We start from the raw sequence: 10477 nt of genomic DNA, 5'->3' as shown, positions 1-10477 counted from the left end.
GACCGGAGATGTGTCTCGGTCATGTCTACATAGTTCTCGAACCCGTAGGGTCCTCACGCTTAACGTTCGATGATGATTTTTATTATGAGTTATGTGAGTTGATGACCGAAGTTTGTTCGAAGTCCCGGATGAGATGACAAACATGACGAGGAGTCTGGAAATGGTCGAGAGGTAAAAATCGATATATTGGAAGGTTATATTCGGATAGCGAAATGGTTTCGAATTGATTCTGGTATTTTTCGGAGTACCGGGAGGTTACCGAAACCCCCCGGGGAAGTAATGGGCCTTAATGGGCTTTAGTGGAAAGGAGAGAAGGTCCACAAGGGGTGGCCGCCCCCATGGCAAGTCCGAATTGGACTAGGGAGGGGGTGGCTCCCCCTCTTTCCTTCTCCCTCTCTCCCTCCTTCCCTCTCTCCCCCTCTTGGAAAAGGAAGGGGACTCCAACTAGGATTGGGAATCCTAGTTGGACTCCCCTATGGCGCCCCCCCTCTTGGCCGGCCTCCTCCTCCCCCTCCTTTATATACGTGGGCAGGGGGCACCCCAAAGCACAACAGACAATCTCTTAGCCATGTGCGGTGCCCCCCTCCACAGTCCAACACCTCGGTCATATCGTCGTAGTGCTTAGGTGAAGCCCTGCGCCGGTAACATCAGCATCACCGTCGCCACACCGTCGTGCTGACGGAACTCTCCCTCATCCTCAACTGGATCAAGAGCTCGAGGGACGTCATCATGCTGAACGTGTGCTGAACACGGAGGTGTCGTTCGTTCGGTACTTCGATCGGTTGGATCATGAAGACGTTCGACTACATCAATCGCGTTACTAAATGCTTCCACTTTCGGTCTACGAGGGTACATGGACACACTCTCCCTGTCTCATTTCTATGCATCTCCTAGATAGATCTTGCATGTTCGTAGGAATTTTTTTGAAATACTATGTTCTCCAACAGTGGTATCCGAGCCAGGTCTATGCGTAGATGTTATATGCACGAGTAGAACACAAAGAGTTGTGGGCAATAATAGTCATACTGCTTACCACCAACGTCTTACTTTGATTCAGCAGTATTGTTTGATGAAGCGGCCCAGACCGACATTACATGACGGTGTTCATGAGACTGGTTCTACCGACGTGCTTCGCACATAGGTGGCTGGCTGGTGTCTGTTTCTCCAACTTTAGTTGAATCGAGTTTGACTACGGACGGTCCTTGTTGAAGGTTAAAATAGCACACTTGACGAAAAATCGTTGTGGTTTTGATGCGTAGGTAAGAACGGTTCTTGCTAGAAGCCCGTAGCAGCCATGTAAAACTTGCAACAACAAAGTAGAGGATGACTAACTTGTTTTTGCAGGGCATGTTGTGATGTGATATCATCAAGACGTGATGATATATAAATTGTTGTATGAGATGATCGTGTTTTGTAAAAGTTATCGGCAACCGGCAGGAGCCTTATGGTTGTCTCTTTATTGTATGAAATGCAATCGCCATGTGCTACCTCTTGAGCATGCGTTGGTTTTCCCTTGAAGAGGAAAGGGTGATGCAGCAAAGTAGCGTAAGTATTTCCCCCAGTTTTTGAGAACCAAGGTATCAATCCAGTAGGAGACTACATGCAAATCGCCTAGTACCTGCACAAACAATCAAGAACCTTGCAACCAACGCGATAAAGGGGTTGTCAATCCCTTCACAGCCACATGCAAAAGTGAGATCTGATAAAGATAATAAGATAAATATTTTTGGTATTTTTGTTGTATAGATTGGAAAATAAAGATTGCAAAATAAATAAATAGTAAACTAGAATTATAGATCTGAAACTTATATGATGTAAAGTAGACCTGGGGCCCATAGGTTTCACTAGTGGCTTCTCTCATGATAGCATATATTACGGTGGGTGAACAAATTACTGCCAAGCAATTGATAGAAAAGTGCATAGTTATGAGAATATCTAGGCATGATCATGAACATAGGCATCACGTCCGTGTCAAGTAGACCAAAACGATTCTGCATCTACTACTATTACTCCACACATCGGCCGCTATCCAGCATGCATCTAGAGTATTAAGTTCATAAGAACAGAGTAATGCATTAAGCAAGATGACATGATGTAGAGGGATAAAATCAAGCAATATGATATAAACTCCATCTTTTTATCCTCAGTGGAAACAATACAATACGTGTTGGTTCCCTTTCTGTCACTGGGATCGAGCACCGCAAGATTGAACCCAAAGCTAAGCACTTCTCCCATTGCAAGAAAGATCAATCTAGTAGGCCAAACCAAACTGATAATTCGAATAGACTTGCAAAGATATCAAAATGCATATAAGAATTCAGAGAAGAATCAAATATTGTTCATAGATTATCTTGATCATAAACCCACAATTCATCGGATCTCGACAAACACACCGCAAAAAAGTATTACATCGAATAGATCTCCAAGAACATCGAGGAGAACTTTGTATTGAGAACCAAAGAGAGAGAAGAAGCCATCTAGCTAATAACTATGGACTGATAGCCCACAAGTATAGGGGATCGCAACAGTTTTTGATAAGTGAGAGTGTTGAACCCAACGAGGAGCTAAAGGTAGAACAAAATATTCCCTCAAGTTCTATCGACCACCAATACAACTCTACGCACGCTTGATGTTCGCTTTACCTAGAACAAGTATGAAACTAGAAGTACTTTGTAGGTGTTTTTGGATAGGTTTGCAAGATAATAAAGAGCACGTAAATAAAAAGTAGGAGCTGTTTAGATAAAGAAGCAATAAAGTTAGTATAGCGAGTGTGGAAAAGTGGTGGTAGGAGTTGCGAGATTGTCCCTAAGCAATTGACTACTTTACTAGACCGATAGCAAGTTTTATGTGGGAGAGTCCACTGCTAGCATGTCATCCCTGACTTGGAATTCTATGCACTTATGATTGGAACTATTAGCAAGCATCCGCAGCTACTAACGTTCATTAAGGTAAAACCCAACCATAGCGTTAAGATATATTGGTCCCTCTTCAATCCTGTATATGCATCAATTTCTATGCTAGGTTGAAGCTTATGTCACTCTTGCCCCCCAATACATAGTCCTATCAACATACAACTGACCCTATGGTGTGATCCACGCGCGCGCTCATATGATGGGCACCAAAGGACAGCAACATAACCACAAGCAAATTAAACCAATCATAGCAATTCATCAACCACCGATAGGACAACGAAAATCTACTCAGACATCATAGGATGGCAACACATCATTGGATAATAATATGAAGCGTAAAGCACCATGTTCAAGTAGAGGGTACAACGGGTTGCGGGAGAGTGCACCGCTGTAGATAGAGGGGGGAAAGTGATGGAGATGTTGGTGAAGACGGCAGAGGTGTTGGTGAAGATCGCGGTGATGATGATGGTGGCCATGGCAGCGTTCTGGCGCCACCGGAAGAGACGGGGAGAGGGGGCCCCTTCTTCTTCTTCCTTGACATCCTCCCTAGATGGGAGAAGGGTTTCCCCTCTGGTCCTTGGCCTCTATGGCATGGGAGGGGCGAGAGCCCCTCCGAGGTTGGATCTGTCTCTCTATCTCTCTCTGTTTCTGCGTTCTCACATTCTGCCCTTTCACCGTTTCTTATATATCCGGAGATCCGTAACTCCGATTGGATTGAAACCTTCGCTCCAATTTTTTTCTCCGAAAATTAGCTTTCTTGCGGCCGAAGAAGAGCATTAACCACCTTACGGTGGCCCCACGAGGGTCAGGGGCGCGCACAGGGGGGTGGGGCGCGCCCCCTACCTCATGGCTCCCTTGGGCACCGTCTCGCGTTGATTTTCTTCCCATATTTCACATATATTCCAAAAATAATCTCCATCCATTTTTATCCCATTTGGATTCCGTTTGATATGGGTTTTATGTGAAACATAAAACATGCAACACACAAGAACTGACACTGGGCACTGGATCAATATGTTAGTCCCAAAAATAGTATAAAAAGTTGCCAAAAGCGTATGAAAGTTGAATAATATTGGCATGGAACAATAAAAAATTATAGATACGACGGAGACGTATCGTGGACCCAAAGGTCTGTGGTAAACTACGCACACGTCATCGAAGAGGCTATGGTGTTGATGTAGAAGCCCTCCGTGATCGAATCCCCCTCCAGCAGATCATCGGAAAAGGCCCCAAGAAGGGATCTCACGGGTACAGAAGGTTGTGGCGGTGGAAAAGAGGTTCCGTGGCTCCCCTGGATGTTTTCAGGGTATAAGAGTATATATAGGCGAAAGAAGTAGGTTGGTGGAGCTACGAGGGGCTCGCGAGGGTGGGGGTGCGCCTACCCCCTGAGCGTGCCCTCCTGCCTCGTGGCCGCCTCGTTGCGTCTCTGAATTCCACTCCAAGTCTGCTGGGTTGCGTTTGTTCCAAGAAATAACCCCATGAAGGTTTCATTCTGTTTGGATTCCATGTGATATTCCTTTTCTGCGAAACATTGAAAATAGGAAAAAAACAGCAACTAGCACTGGGCCTCCGGTTAATAGGTTAGTCCCAAAAAATAATATAAAATAGCATATTAAAGCCCATTAAACATCCAAAACAGATAATATAATAGCAAGGAACAATAAAAAATTAGAGATACGTTGGAGACGTATCAGCATCCCCAAGCTTAATTCCTGCTCGTCCTCGAGTAGGTAAATGATAAAAACAGAATTTTTGATGTGGAATGCTACCTAACATAATTTTCAATGTAATTCTCTTTATTGTGGCATGAATGTTCAGATCCGAAAGATTCAATACAAAAGTTTAATATTGACATAAAAGTTAATAATACTTCAAGCATACTAATCAAGCAATTATGTCTTCCCAAAATAACAAAGCCAAAGAAAGCTCATCCCTACAAAATCATATAGTTTGGCCATGCTCCATCATCACACAAAATGCTCTCATCATGCATGTCACGCCCACGATGCGGCTATATCTCCCAGGTGTCGAGGCACGACTTAGAGGCATAACCGCATGGTGGTTTAGTCGCAAGAGGGGTAATCTTCACAATCCCATGTACTGATTAAGAATGGGATAAAGAGTTGGCTTACAATCGCCACTTCACACAAATAACAAGTTAAACATAAATCATCCAGAGTACAACCAAGGTCCGACTATGGAACCAAAATAAAAGAAGAGAACCCCAAATGCTAGATCCCTGATCGTCCCAACTGGGCTCCACTACTGATCATCAGGAAACGAAACATAGTAACGACCAAGGTCCTCGTCGAACTCCCACTTGAGTTCGGTAGCATCACCTGCACTAGTATCATCGGCACCTGCAACTGTTTGGAAGTATCCATGAGTCACGAGGACTCAGTAATCTCACACCTGCGAGATCAAGACTATTTAAGCTTATGGGTAGGACAAGGTAATGAGGTGGAGCTGCAACAAGCGCTAAGCAAATATGGTGGCTAACATACATAAATAAGAGTAAGATGAGCAGCTACGCAATAGTCGTGAAGCTAGAAGTGATCAAGAAGTGATCCTGAAACTACTTACGTTCAAACATAACCCAAAACTGTGTTCAATTCCCGGATTCCGCCGAAAAGAGACGATCACTGCTACACACGTGGTTGATTCATTTTAAATAAGTCAAGTGTCAAGTTCTCTACAACCGGATATTAACAAATTCCCATCTGCCACATAACCACGGGCACGGCTCTCGAAAGTTTATACCCTGCAGGGGTGTCCCAACTTAGCCCATCACAAGCTCTCACGGTCAACGAATGATATTCCTTCTCCCGGAAAGACCCGATCAGTCTCGGAATCCCGGTTACAAGACATTTTGGCAATGGTAAAACAAGACCAGCAAAGCCGCCCGAATGTGGCAACAAATCCCGATAGGAGCTACACATATCTCATTCTCAGGGCACACCGGATGGGAAAGACGTCAGGTTGGCAACCCTGGTTGCCCAGGGGGCGCCAGACATCGCCCAGGTTGGACCAACACTCAGAGGAGCACTGGCCTGGGGGTTAAAATAAAGATGACCCTTGGGTCTGCAGAACCCAAGGGAAAAGGCTTAGGTTGGAAAATGTTAAAACCAAGGTTGGGCCTTGCTGGAGGAGTTTTATTCAAGGCGGACTGTCAAGGGGGTCCCATAACTCCAACCACGTAAGGAATGCAAAATCAAGGAACATAACACCGGTATGATGGAAACTAGGGCCGCAAGAGTGGAACAAAGCACCAGGCATAAGGCCGAGCCTTCCACCCTTTACAAAGTATATAGATGCATTAGTTAAATAAGAGATAATGTGATATCCCAACATATCCATGTTCCAACATGGAACAAACTTCAGCTTCACCTACAACTAACAACACTATAAGAGGGGCTAAGCAAAAGCAGTAACATAGCCAAACAACGGTTTGCTAGGAAGGTGGGTTAGAGGCTTGACATGGAAATATGGGAGGCATGATATAACAAGTGGTAGGTAGCGCGACATAGCGATAGAATGAACAACTAGCAAGCAAAGGTAGAAGTGATATCGAGGGTATGGTCATCTTGCGTGCAATGTTCTCAGAGTTGTCGAAAGCTTGATCCTCATTAGTGTACTCAATAGGTTCCTTGTTCACGTACTCGTCTTCTGGCTCTACCCAAAGCAAGAACACAAGAAAACGGAACAACAATCAATCACGGTGCAATGCACAAGCAACATGATGCAATACATGGCATGATATGCAAGATGTGATATGCAATGCATATGCGTGCTCCGGAAGGGAAAGAATGAACAAGGAATCAACTTGTGAAACCAAGTATGCCGCTAAAAAGATGAGGTAATTTCGGTCGAAATCGATATAAGGATCACCGAAAACGGATGCACGGTTTGCAAATGACAAGCAAAACAAGAATGATGCTAATCTGCGATTAACAGCATGATAGCACTTAGAATGCAACAAGAAACTAAGCTACTGCACCTGAACATAGCAACAAAGCACATGGAAGGGATATACAAGCGATGCTTGACAAAACATGATCACTGAGTTATGGCTAAAACACACTAGAACAGGTTCAAACAAGCATGGCAAAAGTGCAAAAGATATCAGCTTCACATACTTAGTGAAAATACTATCATGTCAAAAACAGCATCAGGAAGCAATGTTTAGAGCAAGAAAACAACATGCTACAGGAACATATCATGTCAAACAAAGGCATGGAATGCTTCTACTAAATGCACTTAACAAAAATCCCTTACTGAACATGAGCCAAAAAGGCACAGAAAATATGATGGTACCCATGTAAACATAGCAAGTTTTATAAACAGATTCATACTTGGGGCAGTTCATATCGACTTTGGAACCATTTCCCATGCGCATCCTCACCTCATCCTTAGCCAATCTTCGCTTAATCCATAGCCCCTGTTTCGAGTTGCAAATGTTAGAAACTGAACCAGTATCAAATACCCAGGCACTACTGCGAGCATTAGTAAGGTACACATCAATAACATGTATATCAAATATACCTTTCACTTTGCCATCCTTCTTCTCCGCCAAATACTTGGGGCAGTTCCGCTTCCAGTGACCAGTTCCTTTGTAGTAGAAGCACTCAGTCTCAGGCTTAGGTCCAGACTTGGGTTTCTTCACTTGAGCAGCAACTAGCTTGTTGTTCTTCTTGAAGTTCCCCTTCTTCCCTTCACCCTTTTTCTTGAAACTAGTGGTCTTGTTGACCATCAACACTTGATGCTCCTTCTTGATTTCTACCTCCGCAGCCTTTAGCATTGCAAAGAGCTCAGGAATCATCTTATCCATCCCTTGCATATTATAGTTCATCACGAAGCTCTTGTAGCTTGGTGGCAGTGATTTAAGAACTCTGTCAATCACGCTATCAATAGGAAGATTAACTCCCAGTTGAGTCAAGTGGTTGTGGTACCCAGACATTCTGAGTATATGTTCACTGATAGAACTATTCTCCTCCATCTTGCAGCTGTAGAACTTATTGGAGACTTCATATCTCTCAATCCGGGCATTTGCTTGAAATATTAACTTCAACTCCTGGAACATCTCATATGCTCCATGACGTTCAAAACGTCATTGAAGTCCCGGTTCTAAGCCATAAAGCATGGCACACTGAACTATCGAGTAGTCATCAACTTCGCTCTGCCAGGTGTTCATAACATCTGGTGTTGCTCCTGCAGCGGGTTTGTCACCTAGTGGTGCTTCCAGGACGTAATTCTTCTGTGCAACAATGAGGATAATAGTCAAGTTATGGACCCAGTCCATGTAGTTAATACCATCATCTTTCAACCTAGCTTTCTCAAGGAACGCATTAAAATTCAACGGAACAACAACACGGGCCATCTATCTACAACAACATAGACATGCAAATACTATCAGGTACTAAGTTCATGATAAATTAAAGTTCAATTAATCAAATTACTTAAGAACTCCCACTTAGGTAGACATCTCTCTAATCATCTAAGTGATCACGTGATCCATATCAACTAAACCATGTCCGATCATCACGTGAGATGGAGTAGTTTTCAATGGTGAACATCACTATGTTGATCATATCTACTATATGATTCATGCTCGACCTTTCGCCCTCAGTGTTCTGAGGCCATATCTGCATATGCTAGGCTCGTCAAGTTTAACCTGAGTATTCTGCATGTGCAAAACTGGCTTGCACCCGTTGTATGTGAACGTAGAGCTTATCACACCCGATCATCACGTGGTGTCTCGGCACGACTAACTGTAGCAACGGTGCATACTCAGGGAGAACACTTAGACCTTGAAATTTAGTGAGAGATCATCTTATAATGCTACCACCGAACTAAGAAAAATAAGATGCATAAAGGATAAACCTCACATGCAATCAATATAAGTGATATGATATGGCCATCATCATCTTGTGCCTTTGATCTCCATCTCCAAAGCACCGTCATGATCACGATCGTCACCGGCTTGACACCTTGATCTCCATCGATGCATCGTTATTGTCTCGCCAACTATTGCTTCTACGACTATCGCTACCACTTAGTGGTAAAGTAAAGCAATTACATGGCGATTGCATTTCATACAATGAAGCGACAACCATATGGCTCCTGCCAGTTGCCGATAACTGTGTTACAAAACATGATCATATGATACAATAAAATTTAGCATCATGTCTTGACCATATCACATCACAACATGCCCTACAAAAACAAGTTAGACGTCCTCTACTTTGTTGTTGCAAGTTTTACGTGGCTGTTATGGGTTGGGCAAGAACCGTTCTTACCTACGCATCAAAAACCACAACGCAGTATAGTGATTGCTTTTTGATCTTCAAAAAGAACCATGTTCATTAAATATGATTCAACTAAAGCTGGAGAAACAGACACCCACTAGCCACCTGTGTGCGAAACACGTCGGTAGAACTAGTCTCGCATAAGCGTACATGTAATGTCGGTCTGGGCCGCTTCATCCAACAATGCCACTGAATCAAGAATCAACTAGTGACGGCAAGCAATATGCACATACCCACGCCCACAACTCCTTTGTGTTCTACTCGTGCATATAACATCTACGCATAGACCTGGTTCGGATGCCACTGTTGGGGAACACAGTAATTTCAAAAAATTCCTACGCACACGCAAGATCATGGTGATGCATAGCAACCAGAGGGGAGAGTATCGTCTACGTACCCTTGTAGACCGTAAGCAGAAGCGTTATGACAACACGGTTGATGTAGTCGTACGTCTTCACGATCGACCGATCTAGCACCGAAGGTACGGCACCTCCGCGATCTGCACACGTTCGGCTCGGTGACGTCCCGCCAACTCACGATCATGTAGAGCTTCGAGGGAGAGCTTCGTTAGCATGACGGCATGATGACAGTGATGATGTTGCTACCAGAATAAGGCTTCGCCTAAGCACTACTACGATATTACCGAGGTGGATTATGGTGGAGGGGGGCACCGACCAAAATGACATCAGGAAAATGACTTAGCAAACACCTAAGTGCCTGAAAGCAACAACATTATGAAGCCTAATTTGCATGCTTGTGTTAGTCACCACATAGATCACAAAACTATAAGACTTGCACCTCTGTAAATATGGCATGTTGGAGCTCAAAACACATGTAGACATCATGCTCATGGGAAGCACACCCGAAGTGCAACGAAAATAACAAATCATCAAGTTTTGTTAAGAACCAATAGTTAACATTTTATAGCACTCTTGCAGCGATGATAATGGCATCAAAATGGACAGTAACATGCATACAAGTGCCACCAACATGAAGAACTTAACAAGACGAACATTTCGACATCTCATATGCATGAATCGGAGTCACAGTCATGGAGATATATCATGATGAACAGGGGCACATGACATGAGAATTTCAGGACTTTGTCATTTTATGGGAAAAACAAATGAGCGTCGGTTAGCTATTCGACGCACGGGCGTGGGATTGAGGGGGTTCGGCCACCACGGAATTCGGCCCAATCGGAGGAGAGGCCAGGTGGGCCATTGAAGCTGGGCCGGCCCAAGAGGCGGCGCTGGCTCG

This window comes from Triticum dicoccoides, chromosome 5A (assembly GCF_002162155.2).
Source record: "Triticum dicoccoides isolate Atlit2015 ecotype Zavitan chromosome 5A, WEW_v2.0, whole genome shotgun sequence".
NCBI classification, from domain to species: domain Eukaryota; kingdom Viridiplantae; phylum Streptophyta; class Magnoliopsida; order Poales; family Poaceae; genus Triticum; species Triticum dicoccoides.
This window is presented reverse-complemented; position numbering follows the sequence as displayed.